We start from the raw sequence: 22,786 nt of genomic DNA, 5'->3' as shown, positions 1-22,786 counted from the left end.
GGATGGGCCTTGCTGCAAATCATCTGGACACCAGCACTGTAAATGCATCCATGACACTGTGCCCTGCATTTCCACGAAGGAGTCCCTAAAAACTCCTGGTATCAGGCCAGAAAACAGGCAGCCAAAACCACTTATCTCATCACTGTGCAAAAGGGAAGCAAAAAATCTTCCCATCAAAGATGGCACAGGAATCTGCTTGTTAGTCAGTGGCTACTTAGCAAATTGCTGCTCAAACAGCACCTTCATCCAACAACTCTTCCTCTTCTAACACACAAGGGAAATTCCCAGCATCATCCCCTGCTGCATACTGTACCAGCCTAGACTACCAGGGGAGACAGCTGCCTTTCCCTACCAACACAGCAAAAAGAGAAACAGTGCTCCCTCCCACAAACACACTTCCTTTTTAACCAGGGATCCTAGCTAAAAGGATTAAGGCAAGAACCCATACTGCTACCTGTTTTAGTATTTCTCAGACTTGACATGTTCTGGAGAATATATTTCTGAGATATATAAAAACAATTTAAGCAAAAACTTATTTTCCAGGCTAGTGCTAGAATCACATCTGCATATGCAAATTTTTTCTTCCCCTTGTTGTCTGGTGTCTGAGTAGCATTATCTATCAAGGATTAAAGAGGTTGTAAAGTACCAACTGCTTGAAGTTTGCTCAGCTGGAAAAGCCCCAAAGCTCACTTGTTTGAAGTGTGTCAGACAAGACAGGGCAGAGAATTTGAACAAATATTAGCAGAGCATTAATAGAGATGCAGAGACTTGCGAGCAGCAGACACGATCTCTCCACCTCCACAACCAGGGACAGAATATCATCAACCAAGGGACCAGAAGAACAGGACCAGGCACACCAGCAGAAAAATTCACAGGAGACTTTATACAGCCACCAGGCTGATAGCGCCTGGAATGACACCTGTACAACAGAAAATAAGCAACTCAAAGCAGTATGAGAGATGCAGAAAGCTTGGTGTGCACAGGTTTTCTTCCCTTGTTCTTAGAGATAAACAAAAATACTAAAGTTTTTGTTGGTTCAAGAAACTTATCCAGCTGAAAAACTAAGCCATTTGCTTTTATGGGAAGAAATGGAGGTTGTGGCATGCCACTTTGCAGCCAGATCATTTTCTGAATGTTGCTCACTGCACAGCCAGACGAGTTTTAATACTAGTGCAGGGAAACAAGTAAAAGCTCATTTAACTGCAGATTTGCAAGAAAAATACGCTTGGTCTCTTTCACTGTGCAGAACTGCAGTTTTGGAAAGCATTAAGGTTTTGACTGAAATTCTGCCAACCAGAGAAAACAGATTGGAAGCTACCAGACCAGTTGCTGCCATGGAACAAACCATCTTTAATGCATTCCTCACAAGTTGGGCTTTCCACTGATCCACTTGTCTCCTTAATTTGTACTTGCATTAGGGTATCTTTTGAGTCTCTCGTATATAATTTTCCTTCTGGCACTTGCACCAGAGACTTGATGTGAACTCTAAAACACGCCTCTTCGGCTCACAGCACACACAGAGTTAATCAGCTCCTAGGGCACTCTTGCTAACCAAGTGAGAAAACGCTGCCAAACACCAGCCTATTTTATTTGAACTCTGTGTAAACTTGTGTTAGAGCTCCAGAGAAGGTGAGAAGCATACAGAAAGGCTGGACCATCGTAGGCTCTGAAAGCCCCATGTTGATGCCAGAGGACTGAATAAACACAAGTGCAAATGCACAAGCTGTGCTTCTGTGACACATGGCAGGAGTCCACTTCAAAAACACCAACCTGAGCATTATTGAAAAACACTCACCACACAGCTAAAGGCTTCTGATTTACAACAGTTATCAACAACACATCAAAGGCTGTAACACAGATGTACTGAAAACCTGAAGATCTGGAGTTCAGAACAGCAGGACTTAATGCAGATAAGTCCACTTAAAGGACTGAAACAAGGACAGACAGTGCAGGCTTCAGCTCCCTCCAAAGACTGTCTCTGTGGCAGCGCACAGGGGATGCTTGGCCCCTCTTACTCCATTCCCACCCCCAGCCTTGACTTGAGCTGCTCGCAGCGGATTACAAAAATCACTGAACAGCAGCTCTCCCACAGCCCTCTTCATTTTCCATGCTGATGAAAGCTAGCAGCCTGTGGCAGGGACATAACGCTTCAAAATGGACAGTAGCAGGACCCAAAAAGGACCACTGAGGAGGAAGAGAACGGGACAAGTCACCTATGCTGAAGCCTGTTTACTTTTATTTGCTTTCCAACTTCACTGACTTCAGAATGTTAAAAGCCATGAGTGCTGTGAGATAGAGCAGATAAACCCCTGAACCACAAGTTTAGCAAGTACAATTTCTACCACAAGTTGGTTTCACTACTTGGGTATCACATAAAAGTATGAACAAGAACTGTTTGCATGTTTATACTTTACCTGCCACATGTTGAAGACTGCAAATGTACCATAAAGGATCATTTACAAACCAAGGCAATTGGTACAGCAAACATGCAAACTATCTGCATTATAATTACACAAGTCTGAGCCTTCAGCTTGATTCAACTTCAGGCAGCAAGCAAAGAGTGCAAGAACAAAAAAACAAAAACAAACAAACAAAAAAATCAATCTGAAAGACACAGTTCTTTAAGAAACAATTTTAAATAAACTGATTTTAAATGAACTAATGCTTAATCAAATACTTCCATCTCACTGTATCAAAGTTAGACTGGTTATTTTCATCAGAAAATCCTAAACGCAAAACTGCTAGAGAAACAGGGAGTGAAATGAGTAATTAATGGCTGCCCTCTCCAGATCAATGAACAGCGACGGACTGACCAAGACACATAGTATAGCCAGCAGGGCTGCAGCAGACAGAAAACATTGCTTTCTTCCAGAGCTACAGTCAGGAAAGCTTAGAGCTGCCAAAGCAAAAGTTAACATACAACTAAGACCTTCAAACACAGGGGCATTTCATTAACCTTTGCTTTTCATGCTATGCACCCCTGAGTAATGGATATGTGCTACTTTGTTTTAAAAGGTATGTCTACCTCACTATAAATGTACACCATCAGGGAGCGGGTCCCAAAGAGAAAGCATTATAGTTACTACATCTTGAGAAGTAGAAACAGGAGGTCTGTGATTAAAATCCTACCTAAGGGTGGATGGTACCCATTTACTTCCCTGTCAGAAAAGCTGGATGCTAAGCCTGTCACTCAAAAGTGGAGCTTCAGAGCAGATAAATCATAATTCACAGCTACTGGCACGATGCTGCAATTCATATACCAGTCTGAAAGATTTCCAAGGCAGAGGACTAAATATTCCTGTAGGTTAGTGTATCACTGAGCAATGGGCCTGCTAGCACAGTTCAAACAAACCATACTAACAGACTGTCCATTAATTAAAGCTGATGCTTCTTTGCCCATCAGGCAACAGTGCATTCAGGAGCCATCACATAATGAAACCATTGTTAGTCTTTTCTTTACATATTCAACTGCAGAACAAAAGGTGACGGTTGTACAGTCAACAAGGACTTGAACTTCTGCAGGTAGCATTGCTTCTCAACGACAAACACAACAGCAAAAAAGAACTTGCACTGAAAGAAGAGGTGAAAACTTAGTAAAAAACCTTAAAATCTCTCTATTACAATTTTTCACTGAACAGCACCCTTTCATAAGCGCTATCAGTTTTTTAAGTTCAATGTCATACCACTTAGCCACTACCACTAGCTAGAAAAAATAGCACAAAATGCCTCCCAAGGAAGGACAGTTTATACTCCTTCCCTCCTCCCAAGTTGTCACATTTAGTGCTCTTTTGCAAGTTTTCAAACATATGAATAAAATATAACATTTTGACATTTGAATGAGACAAATGTCTCAAAAAAATGAGATATCCACTTCTTCCAAAACATCTGTGATACAACAGAGTTATTCTTCAATAAAAAGCAAAACATAACAAGAAGTTGCAAAACACGTACCAGAAGGTAAAGGAACATAAGGGGGATTTTGAACTTGTGGTGGTGTTCCATGGGTTTGTGCAACATATTTTAAAACAAAAATTGATTCATACTCATATCAACATTGTTTCTAACTGTGATGTTTTATCAGCTGCACTAACTATAAACAGCAATCACAGCTGGCATAATGTGAGGACCAACTAAAAAGAGCAAAATAAATACTCTGATCCCAATTTTCCTGAGAAGAGGAAAACAGATGAAAGAATGTCCAAAGCTTCAGAAATGAGCAAAGAAAGAAATCCCTGAACAAAAAGAAATAACAGGGTAAGACAAGTAAAGGGTCTCTAATAGTAGTGATTTGTTCTATCAGAGTCTGTTAGTGTCAGCTTATGTAATGAGCCCACATGATTTAGGAATTCATGTAGGGCAAAAATGTTTTTCAATTAGCAATATGGATCTGGGTTGGCTGATGTCAAGTGCTTGTAAGTGATAATCTCAAGAAAATGACAGACAAAGACTTTAAATAATGGCTTAAAATTCATTACTTTTTATGACCCTAAGTTTATGAAGGCATGCCTTACCACTATCTTCAAAATAAACCAAAAGAAATTAGAAGAGTAGATATAAGCTGGAATTCTGCCCAAGTACAAGCATTTCTCTTACTTTCAAATATCTCTGCTTCCAAATTAGGGTACAGATGAAATGATGCATAAAGCTGAAACACAGAGGTACGTAATACAACAGCTATGAATTAAGAGGGGGAGAAACCTGTAAGCAACGAAACAAAACCACAAAGAACAATTAATACAGGTTAAGCATTAACAGGAGGAAAAATACAGACAGAAAAAACATGCAGCTACAAAGCCAAACATTGTCACTGAAAATTGGTTTGCCCTCCTAGGTGACAAAGGCTGCTAAAACCCCCCTTGAGTCAGCTGAAGTGGAACTCTGCTCTTAGAAAAGGAGACAGTCCCCAAACTACAGGCTCTTGCAGAGGTAGAATCCATCACCAATTTTCTGTTACATAAGTGTGCTTTATTACTGGTCTGAAATGCCTGCCTTCAGCTTCTAAATATCAGGGTCCTACATACCTCACCCTGAGGAGTGAACTAAATTCCAACTTCCCCTTCCCCCTCCCTCCTCCGCTCCCCCCGCCCACCCCCTCTGCCATTTGTATTTATCAATTTATGCCCATTACCTTTTCTTTAGTAAGTTATAAAGGTAGTGCTTCTTGAATTTGTCCCGCTATAAGCATATTTTCTAGCACTTATCAACCATCCAGGACTCTGGTAATATCCTATACTTGTCCGCAGGCAAACAAGACAAAGGAAGGAGACTAAACCCAGCTTTTTTGTGAGCTTAGCTAAACTAATATGCATTACAAGCACCACTGATTAAAAAGGTACACAGAGCCAGTCCACAATGGCTAAGACACTAAAAAAACCCCAAACTTTCAAATGTGTCCCTGGCAGCAGCTTTTAAATATTTTTTTTATTTTTTTTTGAGATGTTCAGCCAATGGCTGTTCAAAACCTCATCTTCCCAAAGGAACCAGGTTCAGAATGAAAAGTCGTAACTCAGACCAGCAGCCTCTGGGGACTGTCAGCACTGGGCTCCTCTGATGTCAAGTCAATTTAGGTAGCTCTAGAGTTACTGAAAGGAAGACACCTCCAGCAAGCATTTATTCTCCAGAATCTGTAAGACAGAGACACTCTTGTTTTACAACACAAGGGGCATAGGTAAGGCCATCTCTTGGGGTTTTTTGATTATTTTTTTTTAATTAGCTATTATTTCCATACACCAAGATCTTTCGTTAAGTGATGCCACTTCAACCAGATCAGCACAGAAGGAGCACTCCTAGAGTGGAGAAGCATAAAAGTAAGCTTTAGAGCATTTATGCATTTTTTTTTGAGTCTAGTATACCAATTCACATGGGTTCTGAGTCAAGAAGCAGAAATCCTTCTGCTTAAGTAAGGACAAGTTACTGAGACAGTTACAACAGATTTTTCTCATGATGCAACTTTGACCACACCATGAATACATGTACTTCTCTTCAACCTGAGTCCAATTCTTGTATTGCTAAAAGACAAACAAAAACCCCTTCATCCTCTTATTCCCATCAGCTAAATAAACTATACATAAATGTTTCCAAGAGGCAGGGAAGCAAATGGGATTACTAAAACCGAAATTAAACCTTCTGACACATTTCCTTCTTCCCCTTTCACCCATTACAAAAGAGCAAACCTCGTGCCTTCATCACTCGGCAGAAATCACTCTGATTAACTACCATCTGCACTTACCTTCTTCAGGCAGCAAGAATCCCAACACCTTCCTCTCTGCTGACCTTCAAAACATTACATGGGCAGAAGTAAATTTAAAATTTCACAGTGGGTATGAACAGGCAGGAAGGGGAGGGGAGGGCTGCCCAGGGCACAATACCAGAGGGGCTGGAGTACCCCCACACCACGCTGCCCAATTCTGCAACATGGTCCCCTCAACACAGCCCCACCTGCCCCCCGTCCCCTGTCCCACAGCCAGCCCAGCCACCGCTGCACCCAGCCACTGTCCTCCCAGACATGAGCTCTCTGTTGACAGCAGAGAGGAAAACAGAGCAGAGACAACAAGGGAAGAGAAAAGGCATTGTGTTTTCCACCAGTCAGCTTTCTGGTTTGGGGAAGCATTTTTGTTTAGATTTTGACTTATTTAAGAAGTAACCGATGTCATCTCAGTTCAGTTCTCCAGTGCATCAGGAAAGCAGAGGCCACAGGGATTTAAGGTAGTGGCTACTGTGTCTGCTCTAGAAAGCTCCTCAATAATACAGGTAAAAACACCTACTTAAAAAATAGGCTACAGAACCCAAAGGATTTCAAGAAAGAGCTCAGCAACACCAAAATGCGAAAAGCAGAAATAAAATCCAATGCAATTTTGTCTCATAAGTGAGCCCAGCAAATGCAGAAACCTGATGGCCCAGATAACACGACTTAGCATTCAGGAAAAACACATCAGTTTGGACAAAGAACACTCCCAGATGACACAGAAGCAAACCTTATTAACAGCACTGTTACCCAAACGCGACAGAGCCCAGGTCTCACAACAGGCCCTGTCGTCAGCTGGTACCAAATACGAATCCTCCAAGAAGGCATCTCAGTCATTAACCTACTTTTTTATGCCATTTTTGATGAATCTGATTTCTACAGACACAAAGAGGTGATTCACAGCTCTTCACCGACATGAGAAGGGGGACACAGGCCACTGATGCTGCTGTGAGGGATACGGTCTCACCTGCCTGGGCCAGAGGGAACAAGCCCTGCGCCAGAGGGTTCGGTTTGCTCTCCTTCCCCTGCGCTGGATGGAAGGCCAGCCTGGACCCGTACACCCACAAACCGTCACTTCAGCCGTTCGCCACACATGCCAAACTGCATCATACAACACCATTCCCCCCAAAACCACAGGGAGGGCAAAAGATGGAGTTCACTCTTCCCAGAGGCTGAGGGCCTGCTCCCTCTGGCAGGCAGCGGGAACCTGGGAGGGAGCACACGGGTACGCAGGGGCCCAGCGGGGCAGGAAACTCATCAAGATGGTGCTCAGGACGGAAAACACCGCGATGTGAAAAAATGCAGTAAGAGGCATAAATTACTAGTAACAGCATTGCACCTCTCTCAATCATTAACCAAGGGGGAAGAAAAACAACGTGCTTCCTGCCCGCCAGTCAGAGCGGGTGCGTCCGGGCCCCGTTCAGCTCCAGCGGCCCTTCACAAAGGCCGGCTTTTCAGGGAGACGGCACCGCAGGGGCACAGCTCTCCTGTCACACCAGACACAAGCAGGGAAGGGACGGTGGCTGTTCCTCCCCGCCCCTCAATGCCTGCAAGAAGGGCCTAAATGCCACAGAGGCCAGCCCTGCAGCCACCGGGCTGACGTTGCTACTCACTGTCAAACACAAGAAAGGTAAATAACTCCACACCTAATTTAGAAAGAAAATTAAATGACACTCTTCAAAAAAATCCTCAGACTATACAAACTGGAAGACCCTGCCATCACAGTAGAACTTATTCCCTCTTTAATGGATACCGTGCTGTGTTTCAGTTCGGTGAAGAGTTTGGGTCAAAGTCTCCCCAGATCCTCACCACAACGCACATCCCCGATCACGCTCTGGCTGCCCCAGAGGACTCTGGCCACAGCAAGCCACCAGCTGCTGGCTGGCTAAGACTGCTGCAACAGCCAGGGTCCCCACACGACAAACATTAAAATACCTTGCAGAAGAAGGAAGGAGGTCTACAGCCATCATCTACCAGTAACAATTGGAAGCACAGTATCAGACACTTATTATTTTAAAAAAAGTCTTTATTCAATGTTAAACCACACAACTCATTTATCGGACCCTTAAAAGGCATCTTATCCATGCTGAATACGTTAACTGATCAGTTTGTTTCACATTGAGGTTTAACACTCTTTTCCCTAGGGCACACAAAGACAGCTTTTACCAGTTCACATTTTACACCTTCAAACCCTTGCCTAAGTTTTTCACCTAGAACCTGACTGACAAATGCTTTCTAATTAGAATTAAAAAAAACAAACCCTAAACTAAAAAAAAAAAAAACCCTGTTACCCAGTTCTAGCTTTGAAGAAACCCAGCTGATCTACACATTCTTCTAACCCATGAATGCAAAACAACTCTGTATCCCTTGTAGAAGGAGGAGGTACATTCCGCATTCCCAAAAGCTGTTCCACAGACAAACATTATTTGAAATAAAACCAGTCTAAAGAATACGAACCCAGCAAATTAGGAGTTTAAAGAGCTAAATAAACATACTCAGCTTGATTAAGAACATTTTATTCTCCAGGCACTCTTCAACAAATAGATTCAAGACTCATCATGCCTATAGCATTCTTTCCTTCAGGAAGATGACTGAAGAGAAGAAGCTGCACACCATTTATGATGCAAGTTTTGATACAGAAAGGTTCCTATACACCTAAAAATAAAAACCTCAAATCAAGGAGTAAATTAAGACCCCCATCATTAAACAGCTGTGATTTCCAACACATTTTTCTTAGAATTTTTCCACCATTCAAAAGGAAACAATGCTCCCAAATAAGGTTAACCACATGCTATATTTATATACTATGTGGTTCTATGAAAAGTGTATCAATCCACAGGAAGTTAGCAGTTTTCAAATTAAAACAAAAACTTCTGTTTTCAGCCTTCTTACCTAGGACGTAGTCCAGCATGGCGTCAACTGGACCAACAAACTTGCATGGCAACTGTCATATAAGGGTGAGCTAAAGCAACATAGTTTTGTAGCAAACCGCCTACTGCCTGCAAACTCATTACTGAATGACTATTCCCTATTAAAATCAGCAACTTGCTCAACATAATTAAAAAATATAGGTTGGAAGCAGCATATTACTTCTTGTGGAAACCACTTAAGCAGCAGAATGTGAGCTGCGAAAAAGCACCACGCACTGACAATAACACAAATACAGAAAACATCCCCCAGTTCATTAGTAGCAAAGCCATTAATCGCAGCAAGTAGGTCAGTGCTGGAAAGTGTACCCAAAAGCCTACAGACCAGATTACACCACCTTTGGCCCCCTTCAGAGAGCCCTCCTCTGCAATGAAGGCCCATTTTTAAACCAAGACAGCCTGCAGAACAAAATGCCACCTACTGAGAGAAAACAAGAGGGCAAAAACCAGTGCCTGAACAAACAAGATTAACTGCTAACCTGAAATTAAAATCAGAGAGAACACGAAATACACAGCCCGCTCTAAGAAACTGTCAGCAGAAGACATTAGGGTGCCAGTTGCTGCTATTAAACTGAGCTGTAATGGAAGCCAAGGAGCAGAGATCACCGAGCTGTGAGGCAAAGATGTTGGCATCAAAAAGAGGGGGATATTGTAAATAGGTATCCTACACTCCATCCTCTGCAATTCCATCCTAAAACTTGGGGGATGGGGGGGTTGGGGGGGAGGATAGAAAAGAAAACCTGACAACCTGTCATCACAGAGATTATTATCTCTCGCTTCGGGGAGAGGCGTGGAATTAAAATAATTTTCTCCTTTGGTGGCTGCCAGGGAACATGACCTAAAATTCCACACTAGATAACAACTGAAAGAAAGCCAGTATTTATGAAATATTTTTATCAGCTGAAAGAAACTGTCACTTCAGTCAAGTCAGATTCACCCCTAATTTGTAGATGCCCATTTTCATGCTCCAGCTCACCACAGCACGGATCACACCGTGGTTTCACCAACACTCCTCTTTGCTGGCAAAACCAGCTGAAGCAGCTCCTGCCCCCGCAGCGGAGCTGCTTCGTTGCTGGTGGGGCTGTACCATCAGCAAAAGCAGCACTGATGTGGCGCAGCATCAGGCCTCCAAGCAACTATACCACCACTTCTGAAAAGGGTGCATGGGAGCGCGGAGGAGTGGGAATTGGCAGAAGAAGTTTAGGCTGGCTTTTCTGGCACATGTAACAGCAGCGGTGCACCAACATTAAGAAGCACAAGACTCCATGAATGCGATGACCACCTGAACCACGCAAAACACCACCATGGCTGCTCTTGAGTTAGTCTACTGCGTAAGCAGTGACACTGGATATTTGCATATGTATTCACAATAAAACAGTCTGCTGTGCACTTTTCAAGCTACATTTAATAATAATACACACAATCATGGTGGAGAAAAAGGCAGCTCTGGGTTTGCCCACAGTAAAGATGAAGCCACAGGCAAGCATACACTGCAAACAATCACGCTGTCCTGCCAGTAGGGCTTGTGTTCATGCTTCACATGCCTCAAGCCACTCTGACATCTGTTTTAAGCAGGAGGAGCAGCGCACAGACACCAGCATGTGCCCAATGACACGGACAGGCCGTGTGCCCAATGACACGGACAGGCCGTGTGCCCAAGCCATCACACCACTGCGTATCCTCCCTGCCCGGGCAGCACCACTATGCCACCGTGGCTAACCCCAAGTTAGCTCCTCACGAGGTCTTTCTTCACACGGCGCAACACCTGTGTGCCCCCAGAGCCACTGAGATACACAGGTAGCTCAAAGCTCAGGGTCATTCATAACATGATGGTCAACCACCCCAAGCTGCAGGCATTCCTACAGGTCCCAGTGCACAGAGGAGTAGAGGCTACACCAGGCTCAGCCTGGCCTTTCTGGCTGTGGTACAGTACCGATGTTAATTATTGATATAGCAATATCACTGTAAAAACCTGCAGTACCTCTTCTCATGGGCTTTCAAGCATGTGTAACTAGTATGCACACACAGTTATCCCAAGGCAAAGGGCACACTTCTTGCTAGAGTTAAGGGTAAATTGTCTGAGTACTACTGGTAGTTGAGAAACCATCACCATACTTGAGTAATCTTGGTAAACAAAATAAGCCTCTCCTATGTAGACTGTCTGTGTACACACTGCTAATAAAGATGAGGGACAAACAAAGGTCACAAAGCTAAGAGAGTTTTAAATAACTGCTTTGGAAACAAACCTCAGCACAACTTAGAGACTGCAAATAAGGAACATGTTGTTGTTGTTTTTTTAAAGTACCATGAAAACTTACGAGATCCTATACCTCTAACTCAAGTTGTAATTAGGACTTGCTCACTAACATGTGCACAGGATTACAGATTTTTTTATTTTTTTTTCTAAAATCATGTTTCAAGTTTGTGGACCAGATCCAAGGAGCTGGTTTCTATGCATTCCTGAGGGAGAAAGGGCTATAGAAAAGGCTTTTATTTCTGCATGTATTTCCCAGAAGGCCTAACTAATGCAAAAGGAAATGTATCAGGCTTCTTCAATGGGGGGAGGGCGGGAGGGGATTAACACGTTTCATGGGCAGTGTGTGCAAGTGGGGAGGGGTGAGCACTTCAGTGTGAGCAATTAAAGGCAATTCTTTTGTAAACCTTAAGATAAGATAGCTGAAATACCCTTTTCAACAGAAAACCCTACTCAAGGCAAACTGCACTGAAAAACAGACTATATGTCACAAAAAGCTACTGTGAAGGGGGACACTTGAGACTGCATCTCCTGAGAATCACCACTTAAAGCACAACAGCATCATGAAACTTAAGGGTATAAATACAAGAGTCCCATGTTTACATTGCAAGTCAGCATCATCTGCACGAAGAGTTCCACCCAACTGCTAGCAATGGTTTCCTCCTCCTAAATTGATTTTATAGATATTTCTCTGCAAAACTTTTCAAGAACTAACCAAGGTTGGTCCCAGGTTCAGAAAGATGCTTCAAGATAAGATCAATTTTAAAAAAAAAACAAACAAAAACAAAATACAATCAGGAGCAGAGCAACTGTTCCCTATACTAAAATAAATACTACAGAAAAACTGAGTAAGAAATTATTGCTCCCGAATTAGGACTTCACCTGCTGGGTCTACTTCATCACCAAAGCATACCTATAGGCAATGCACCAAGCAGCTTTTGCCCCACCTTACTTCTCTGGGGACCCAAATCCACCACAGGCACCGTCAACTGCAGCGTGCTGCCTCAAGCCTCTGATGCCCATCACAGGTCAACTGCTGTTCCCCTTGGGGCTTGCTTTTTCTTTAAAACACCCTGCTCCCCCTTGCTAGCAAAAGTACGACTTAAACAGACATGGGCTGAGTTTGTTGGAGGCACACATTGCTTATATTTTTACAAGGAGCAGCGGCAGCACACCACACAGCTTCAGGCTCACAGGTTAGTATACACTTACCAACACACAATTAATTGTACAAGAAGTTTAATTCACGTTTTGCTGCACTTGCTGTTCAGAAATTCCTACTCCACCTGCATTTAGACACTCTTTTCATGTTTAATATAGCATGCAACTACTATAGCTCTCTACTGACACTAAATAAAAACAAATTAATTCCCAGTTATTTGGCATTATTATTCGTTACAGTATAAATAGCCTAGGTTATTTAACTAGTCCACTCAGTAACACAACCATCCATCCTTCCCACCAACCCTCTCAGAGAAAAGTGAAAGCTGCAAAATTAATAATTTACTTAAAACCAAATAATCAGTTTTATTGTTCTAGAACTGTGCTTTTAGGCAGTGAGCTACTTAGCATTGTATTTAAAACATTTAATAAGTCAACAGAAAAAAAACCAACCAGGACTTATTACTGATTTTGCTCTGTCACTTATTCTTTCCTATAAGCTCATTTTACAGTATTTGAAGACTTCCAGCTTTGAGACACTGTATTCTGGAATTTTAACACTATCGACAACAGACATTTATACACCTCTCCAAACACAGAGATCACATTTTCAACAGTAAACCATTTGCTTAAGAAAAAAAAACCACTTTAAATTACAGACTAAGCAATATGCAAGCAACATAGAGCTTAGCAAAAAGATTCAGCAGCTAGAAACTGAAGATCAACAATAAAATGTGCAGACTCTCAAGGCAGAGAGTAATTAACCATTGGAAATAAGATGATGTGCAGGATTTGCAATCATTAGCAACAAAATGAGGAGAGATTCATTTTCTGGATGAGGAAAATGAGAGTAGTGGACAAACTCGAGGGCTCCGTACAGAATTTCACCCAGTCATTCCAGAGGTTCATGCTACCCAGGGGTTAAGGTAACACCTTTAATTTGCTTTTCTTCAGGGAAGTACTGGGTTACTTTTTTCATCACATTATCTTTTCACTTCAGACAAGCTGAAGCTCACCACCCCACCTCACCACCCTCTTGTGTCAGGCAAAAGAGCAGGCACTGAAGAGGCAGGGAGGATACTAGCTGCTGTAATTCTGGTGTGATACAAAACAACTGTTTTCCCAAGGTGTCTGCCTGGCTTTATCAAGATTCTTCCTAACTTTTACTTTTTTTCTGAGTATTTTTACAATACAACTGTAGCTACAAGCTCCAGAAGCAAGGAAAGCTGCAGCACAGCTGTAGCAGTAGCATGCATGGCTCTGCAGCATAACCTCTTTTCAGGGCAGCACCCCACTCAACTGACCACAGCTCCGTGTGCTCTTCCCTTAGAAAGAGAAAACCTCACGATCCCATGCAGGACTCGGAAAGACTTCATGCACAGACCTCTGAGAAAGACAACAAATATCAAGGCAGCCATCAGTCTCCTGGCTGTTTTGAATACATTTCTCTGTTTTTCCACAAAAACAAACAAACAAAAAATTTACTCATTACAGCACAGATTTTTCTCAGCATGACTGCCCAATCCATTACCAAGTTGGAAGCTAAACCCAAGCATCAGTACATACATGCTCTGGAAACGTAACATCTAGTCATTACAGAGCAAAGCTCTACTTAGTCAACTATCTGAAAATTATTTTGAAAAAACTCTTCTTAATTTCTCTTTGGCTGTATAAACACCTTTGAAAAATCCCATGTAGATTTTAAAAAGTCTCCTTCACAAAGCCACACTCCTCTAAGTCTGCTCTCATTTGCCATGAATCATTTCAATACAAGTTCTCCATACTAACTCCTTCAGCCTTCCATGGCGTAATTGCAAGTGTTCTCTCTGCATATTTTTGCATATTTAACTGAGAGACATTTCATACTAATGCAAAGGAAGTGTTTCAGTACACATTTATTTTGTATGTTTTGCTTACACTGTGCTATGCCATTTACTTCTCAATTTCTAGACAAACTCTAGCATAATGCATGCCCTTTACTTCTCAATTTCTAGACAAACTCTAGCATAGTGCAGGTGTAATTCATAAACAGCAATTATAACACAATATAAATCACAACCTAAGTACACTGACAGAACATCAGCTGAAGGTAATGCAAAGGGAAGTCCCCAAATTGCACATGATAATTAAGAGCCTTCATGAGAAATCCCATGTGGAGAAAAATCCCATCGTAGGCCAGGAAAGTGACAGACTGTAAAAACAAATTAATGGGAAGGTAGATTTCAGCCTCGAGACATTGTGTGTTCTGCATGCATGCCAGACCTCAGAAAACTTTCTCTTAAAACTTGACACAGGAGCTGAAGCCGTCTGGGACAGTCTGGAGCAAAAGGAGAGCAGCAGTATGTGGTGTTTTGCCTATGGTAGCAACATGGTTTGGAGAAACTGTCTCATCTCTCTTGGTACCACACATCTCTGCTCAAATTATCATTGAACCAAAGCATTTGTGCTCTCACTGCTACTGCTACTCTGATGAAGACACATGCGCTGAAGGGTTACTGAAAATACACTAGGAGAAGCCATCACTCTGGAAATCATCCACCAGAGTGAAGCCAACAGTATGTGCCAGCACAACGTAAGGATCTTTCTTCCCCCACCAGTCTTTCCCTCCAGAAGACTGCAAATTCTCAAGCAGAGCAGGACCACTGGTCTAGTACCTGGTGTGGAAGTGCTACTCTTAACATGCAGTTAAACATGCTCCACATGCAGGAGCCCTGCAAGCCTCAAGCCTCTGAAGGCATTGGTGGTCCCCTCAGGAAATAATCTCCATCACCTAGAAACATGGACAAAACCTATCAGTTGGCACTGAGCTCAAGCAGCCTCCCTTCTCCATTCTTGACCATTCTCCATTCTTCTCCATTCCTAAAATATTTCGTCTGCTTCTGTCACTCACAAATCCAAAGCAAGAAAGCAGATCCTATAATAAGAGCTATAAGATTCCTGAGCTTGTAACTAGTAGCTTCTCAAATCAAAGAAACAGGTATAACTTGTTACTTCTTCTCGAAGTTCCTCATGCATCCTCAGAATAACATCTGAACTTCAAGCAAACAGGGCCCTTCAGGATCCTGTCCTCCACTAGATTTCCAGACAAGAAAATTTGTATTTACATGATTAATAATGTAATTACTATAATTACTTATAATAATACATATTAGTATATATATTATATGCTAGGTACTATAATGTATATTAATAATATAATTAGTTATATTTATTAAAAAACATTTTAGAAAGGTACAGACTTTTTTAATTGACCGATACCTTTAAAGTTTAAAGCAACATTTAATATAAAAGGAGAAAATGTAACAGGCATGAAAGTCAGGTTTTGCACTTATTTTACTTCTGTCTTTCAGGCAAATTTAAGCATCTTACTTTATTAAGCCTTTTGAAAAGTTTCCTTCCAGTTGTAAGATTCAAACTGCAGATTTGTGTTGTCCGCATAACTTCATGACCACGAGGCTATCACCCAAAGTCCCACAAAACTTTTAAAAACAAACTTCTTCATTTTCTATTTGGTTATACTGTGGCTTTCCCAGAGGCGGAACGAGATGTGGCACTTCAGCCATTGCAGCCCTCCCCAAGCCTCTTTGATTGTTTGCACCTCTGGAAGCTAGTGCAATGGGGCGACTTTGTCAGCATTGTTTTTACAAGCCATTTTAACTCCAAAAGCCAGCATGCACCCCTGGCTCCTGCTCTGGCATGCTGTGCTACACACTCCCATCTGGTCCTTGTTCACATTGCGGAAGCAGTGCCGGACTAATCCCAAACGTTTGTAATTCTTTCAAAGGAGATCTTTAGTTTCACAGCAGTTCTTGTGGACCTTATTTTACACTGATGAAGGCAAACAGCAACAACCAGAAGAACAATAGCTACTTTGTTCACGTAGTAAAACAATGTGAAACTGCCAGATTGTTCTGAATTGCTGAAATTGCTAAGTTTTACTGCACTACCAAGTCATAAAACTGATACTTCCCTATCCCTTTCACCCTCTCTCATAGCAGATGCCAACTACTTGGTTAGCCACATTTCGTTAGTAAGAAAAACATGCAGTCAACTAATACAAATATAGTAACCATTGTTCTAACCATTTAGCTCTTGACAGAATAATGAAAAAAGGAAATGCGAACACTGTCCACTCCAAATCTGCAACTACACTTCTTCAGCTTTTACTTACAGCACAAGTCTGTCACTAAAAAGCAGTAAATCTCCGTACACAAATAAAAATTGCATCACGAAAAATACTTTGCAAATACAAGGGTTTGTGGGTTTAAAATAAATAAATGCTCCAGCAAAATGTGCTTTGTGTAAAAAGAGAGAAGCAGTGGAAGGGGACACAACTTTAACATGAGGAACACTTGTTTCTCCTTGCTACCTCTCATTGCGGCTCACTCCTTGATGCCCTGGGTGGCCCAGCGGGCCCCTTTGCGAAGCCTCTGTAACAGCCTAGTTGGGGTGTCTGTATTCACCAGGCGGGCGGTCTGGAGGCAGGCTGGGAGAAGGGGCAGCAGGCAGGAGCCCTGGCGAGGCTCCCACAGCGGCAGCCACTGCCACCAGATCAGCAGAGGACCTGCTGAGCCACGCTGCAGCGCTGGTACCTTTGCCCCTGGCTTCCAGCACCTGCAAAGCTCAGGGGAAAACTAATTACCATGTAATGGACAGGTACAAAAGCAAAGGCAGAATACTCTGTACTGAAGTGCATTAATAAACCAGGCCCAAGAAAGAGTGAGTTACACAAGACACCAATCACATGGCATCTGATTAGCTTAAAAAAAAAAAAAAGGAAAAAAAAAAAAAAAAAAGGCAGACATAGCTACATACACAGACAGAAAATGGGATAACCAGCACCAACCGCAGAGTGAGGCACCAAAGACAGCTACTCCAGATCAAAAGTATCAGCTTACCATTCCCCAAAATTACACCGTGTGTCAGTTTTCAGCCATTCAGGAGAAAAGCAGGTCTGTACCATACACATCTCCCACCAACAGATGGGACCACCCTCTCAAATCGCTTTGAGGGCAGAGAAAAGCCACCTGCACCCATGAAAACAAACCGCATCTCCCAGCAGCCCCGAAAGCCAAACCAAAACAGAGAAAAGCCTGACAACAGTAAACTCTTTCTGAAGGATCTACCACCTCCAGGCCAAACGCTGCTCTCCTGCCTGCACCCATCCTGTGCTCGCTGCACCCTGACCCATGGCCACTGTCTACTCAGTCACAACATTTTTCAGGAATAAATCCCATCTCAACAAAAGTGGACTTCCTCAAGAGAGGTATCTGACTCTTGTGCCATGCTCTCACTTACTATAAAAGCTTTCCCCATTCTGCACTCTACATCCTCAGCTCTTATTTCATCTGCTATCTGCTCATCTCCCCAGACATAAATATATATATATATATATATACACACACATATATATGTTTTTATAGGAGGGGAGAAGTCATTTCAAGACATTCAAGCCTCAGACAGCAGTACATGCCCAGCCACCACAAAACAACCCAAAGTGACAAAGGTTCATTTCTCTCACTCCACTCTTTCTTAGTGTGACAGTTTCCATTTTCCTTTCCTAACCAAATTCAACAAAAAAACTAATTAAGAATTAATAGGTTCACTTACACCTTGATCAAGGTAATGAAACATTCCAACAGATTTAAAAAAAAAAACCAAAACTCTTAACCGAACATAAGGCAAGTTTCTACTTAAATTCTTAGCTTCTCAAAATGCTCACAGATTCCCATCCCCTTTTGTTTTCTCCATTTATTAGACAAAGCATCAATGTCATTAAAATATAATAGCATCCTTTCAGTATTTTAATAGATTCTTGTTATTAAGAAAAAGAGAACTTTCAGAAGCATAAAAGATTATTCTGGTGTTTCCTAAAAGGCATATTTTATTCTTGGTTTGCCTTTTGTTTTGCACATATTTGCAAACAACACCCTACTGATTTTGGATTTGTGTGGAGTGAGTTCTGTTTTCTTATTCAAGTGAGCTTCAGTGATGCTAATTATCAAGGTACAGTTAAATTTTAAATGTGCAAAACCAGAAAAAGCATATACTAATTATGCAGTACATACCCCAAGTTTTTTATTAAAACAAAAGCATCAGCATGATTTAATAGCAATAACCAGAAAACCCAGTATTACATTCTAGAGCACAACCACTACTGAGCTCTGTCCCTGTCTCCCACCCCAATTATTCTTCTAACTTCAATATGGCTGTCCTTTGGGAAAAAAAATACTGATATTCAACTGCCAGTTACTTATATAAACACAGATTATTCTGTATACACCAACACAGATCACTTCAAAGTCTGATGTCTCCGAAATCTGATGTCTTCAAAATAGATCTCAAGATTCAAACTACAGTTTTGCAGGCTCAAAGTGTAAACAAAGCAGCCACCTGCTCAGCTACAATTTAAATAATACACACATCAAAGGGGTTTTTCATTCATTCTTCATATTTAAGCTGTATGGCAATCAAAACCATACAGTATCTATAGACAACGTACCAACAAAAGATGACAGCTTCCCAATAGGTCTTTTCACAACACCACTGAGACACCCGCTCAGGCATTGCTGTTTGCAGGGACTACACCTACCTGTGTGTATCGGAGTACTCTGAGGCTGGATCAAGGCTATTACAGAAATTAAGACGACTAGCCAGAGAAAGAGATCGCTTTCCAATGTACACACAAACATAAAATCATTTACAGTTAATCTCCACATAGGCAACATGACTCACAGTCAGTTTAAGAAATCTCAGTCTCCTGAGTAATTCAAACAGCTTCACTATTAGTTATGATGTAATGAAATCAGTCAACAGTGACAACACTACATAAACCTCTCTCATTTGGAGCTTACATTACAGCATTCTACAAGTTAAGACAATTATTTTCTGCTGCTACTAAATTCTTCTCTATTATGACAACTAATTTACTTGATAAAGAATCTTTAAATGAGCTTTGAATTTATACTGCCTTACAAAATATCTAAAAAATTAATTTTTTACCTGCAACCCAAGCTGCATGGCTGTTCTCACAGCTCTCTTACAAAGACTGTAGCAAAAGGTTGCCTTGAGCAGTTGGCAATGGCCTGAATTTTGTTATCAACTAATGAGTCTGCCGCAAAAATAATGACTGCATGGCAGCAGCCTGCTGGATATAAATCCCTTTGCTGCTTAAAACTAGATTTTGGATCAATATTAAAACAAAAAACCAAAACAAAAACCCCAATACTATCTGAAAAGAGTAGCAAGAATAAAAAGCATCTGTGCTGGTCTCACTAACTATACAGCAGGACGCAAGTTAGAACTAAGTTGTTTTATATTTAAGCAAGTGTAAAAATAAGAATATGAAACAGAACACTTAGCTCTGCGCAGTCAGCCGCAAGCAAGAAATGCTTCACCATGCAAATGGTGAAAGCTTTCTAAAGAGGGACCAATACTCAGAAGCAGCAGAATAAATGCTACGTGTTTTGTGAGTGCCTCCATCCCTCTCCAGCCCTGTTCACCCTTTCCTCCCCTAAGGCTTCAGTTCTTGGTTAACATCTCTCCGGCTGAAAATAATTGCCTGCCTCTGAAAGGCATCTTGGACAGTGTCACTCCTTAATCAGCAGGAGGACAGCTGAGTGATGGGAGGCATTTCCACCTTCTCCCTGGAGTAACAGCACTGTCTCCACAAGGCACTACTACTACATCAATAACTAAAATGACATTAAATGTGGTGCTCTCCTCTAATGAGAGCCATATTCCAATAAGGCTGCCCTCCAAAAACCCACTTCACACTATTACACCAGCTGCCTATTAGGACTTAGCTTATCGATACAGCTATCACTGAGGATCAATCAGCACAGACTGCATGCAAACCTCAGGGAAAATCCATTTGTAGAAATGAACTCAACACATTTGCTATACCTAGATACATATACACAAGCAAGAATCAATTGTGTTATCTTTAAAATTTTATCACGTTGTGAATTTGATAATAAGCAGTAGATTTGCAAGTTTTTGTGCCCTGGTAGAAGGAGGATGCCAGTAAGTTTCCCTAGGTTTACAAAATGGGACAAATTTACCTCTCTGTGGAAATACCTTCGAAAATAAAACTAGATACCTATTTCCCAATAAATTGGAGAGATGGAGAGAAAAAACATGCTTGTGGGCTTTGCTAACACACTTAGAGTGCGTACACCAAGAAGGAAATGTGTGAATCAGAATAATACAAAGTTCGGCTTTCATCAGATCAGTAACACATCCTGTAGTTTCACTCCAGAACAGAACCTCAGCACCTATAAATTGCACGGGTGTGTTTCTTCAAAATGAGTCACCTTCTCTTCCCCACATCACACATTTACTTGAAAAAGAAAATCTAGACATGATCCTCACTATCCTCATTCTCAGAGAGCCACCAAAATCATCTTTTCTGTGAGGACACTTAAATCCCGTAATTGTTTCCTTTTATCCAGTTTTCCATCCTTCCCAACTCTGCCCCCTTGCTAGATACCCACTCCTGAAGTCTGACACCAAGCCACACAGCTCAGACCTGTGGCTGACACTCATATTCCCTGCCCTGCACCCATTTTGTTTTGCAGCTTACTCAATAAACTAACAGCTACTGCCCTCTTTCTCTCCCCCACGCATTTGTGATCCACATCTGCAGCAAGACTTACAGGAAATCACTTTCAGATACAACAGCCAAAGGCACAGCTCAGTGACTGGATGCAGCAGGACCACACAAGTTACCTTTAACCAGCTCTTCCAAATTCTGCTTCTCCCCCTTCCCTGAGGCTCACTTTCTCCTTGTTTCAAACTAGGCTGTAAACTTCTCGAGGGAGGGACTGTGTCTCCCACAGATGTTTATATACCATGAACTCTTTAACACACCAAAGCTCTGCTTGGTGCCCTCAAACGCCTCCAGAACACAACAGCCCTGGCAGTATCATAAAACCATCAATTACACTTGAGTCTTTTGGATATTTGCAGGAAATGGGAATCATTAATTGAGAAAAAGTGACAAAGACTGTCCTTTCCCAACCCTCAATCCCTCCTCTCCACACAAAGGCAACTACCGAATTTGGTTATATTATACAGAGTTTGATTGTTGGGATCAATGTTTCAGGAGCCTTCCTAGTCTCCTCCACAACCTCTCAAAGATTCAGTTAAATCTCAGTTTGCTTTCTTCTCTGCTTTCCAAACATTTTTAAAAGCTCACATCTTCATCAACCATAGAAGATTAAACTGCCTTTGGTCCATCCCACACCACAGTCACACAAAAAAAAAAATCTTTAAATCTCTTCACACAAACTTTGAAAAACAAATATAATTAGGTATTAAACGTAAAGCAAGGAGTTTTGAAAATGGAGAAAGCAATTCTTGCTTTGGGATATCCCAAATAAGAAGTGCTTTATAACCTTAAAACGATCATAGGCACATTAAGAAACTTAAGTGGAGAAACATGGCAGCAACCTAAGTAGATACAGAAATCTTGACTACATGCAAGTTTTGCTGAGTGTTTAAAACATTCAAGTCAAGAAGCAAATAAACTGCATTATTTCAGTAGACAGAGCTGAGACAGAGAAGCGCTGCTGAAAAGTCCACGTTTTCAACAGTTTCCTGTTTACACTGGAACACTTTCTTGATTAATCAATGTATTCCTGTTCGATGCATGCCTACATGACCCCTGTGTACCAAGACAGCCATTACACAGCACAGATTAAAGCTCACAGACACGTTTTCAACTCCACAGATGGCCACGACAAGAAGCGGAAAGCTTCATTACGGGTCTTCACTGCCGTCACAGCTTCTTCCCCTTTACCAATTTCAGAGCTAGGCTGTTCCGCACGCACCTCAGATGTAAAAGCCTGAGTAGCTGACCTCAGGCTCTAGACCACATTGCTCTGTCCTCCTGCCAAAGAGCTGAGCAGGGAAGGTTACAGCCGAAGTCCAGAAGCATGCCACAACTGCTGCAGCAAACACTCGGCTGTTTCCATGAACTCCAATTTCCACCTGCCACAGAGCCGGATCCCGAACCAAGCAGGAGTATTTTACTCACATGAGTAGCCCACTGGCTGACAGCTGGGCTAACGAGTCAGAGCCTCTGCTGAACTTTGCATTTTGATGTGCATTTTACAAAAGCAAACAGCTTTCACCTTCCCACTCTGCTGCAAACCCAGGCACTGAAAGTAGTAATATAAATACAAGGTTTCAAAAGAT

The 22,786-nt window shown here is 41.8% G+C and overlaps 1 protein-coding gene across 8 annotated transcripts in view; it reads right to left on the bottom strand.

Annotated features, from left to right (window-relative positions):
- The window catches only part of SEMA4D (semaphorin 4D), a 100,697-nt gene that overhangs the window by 63,847 nt on the left and 14,064 nt on the right, over positions 1–22,786 (bottom strand). The window contains exon 1 of one of the 8 annotated variants that reach the window (XM_049796651.1): positions 3,155–3,246. The exons of the other annotated variants lie outside the window; for them this stretch is intronic. The gene's annotated coding sequence lies outside the window, so the exon portion shown is untranslated. Of the gene's footprint in view, positions 1–3,154; positions 3,247–22,786 lie in introns of those variants that run through there. 8 annotated transcript variants of the gene reach the window in all.

The sequence above is a fragment of the Accipiter gentilis genome, chromosome Z, assembly GCF_929443795.1.
Source record: "Accipiter gentilis chromosome Z, bAccGen1.1, whole genome shotgun sequence".
NCBI lineage: Eukaryota > Metazoa > Chordata > Aves > Accipitriformes > Accipitridae > Astur > Astur gentilis.
Note: the sequence above shows the minus strand (reverse complement) of the source record. Positions and strands in the feature narration are given on the sequence as shown.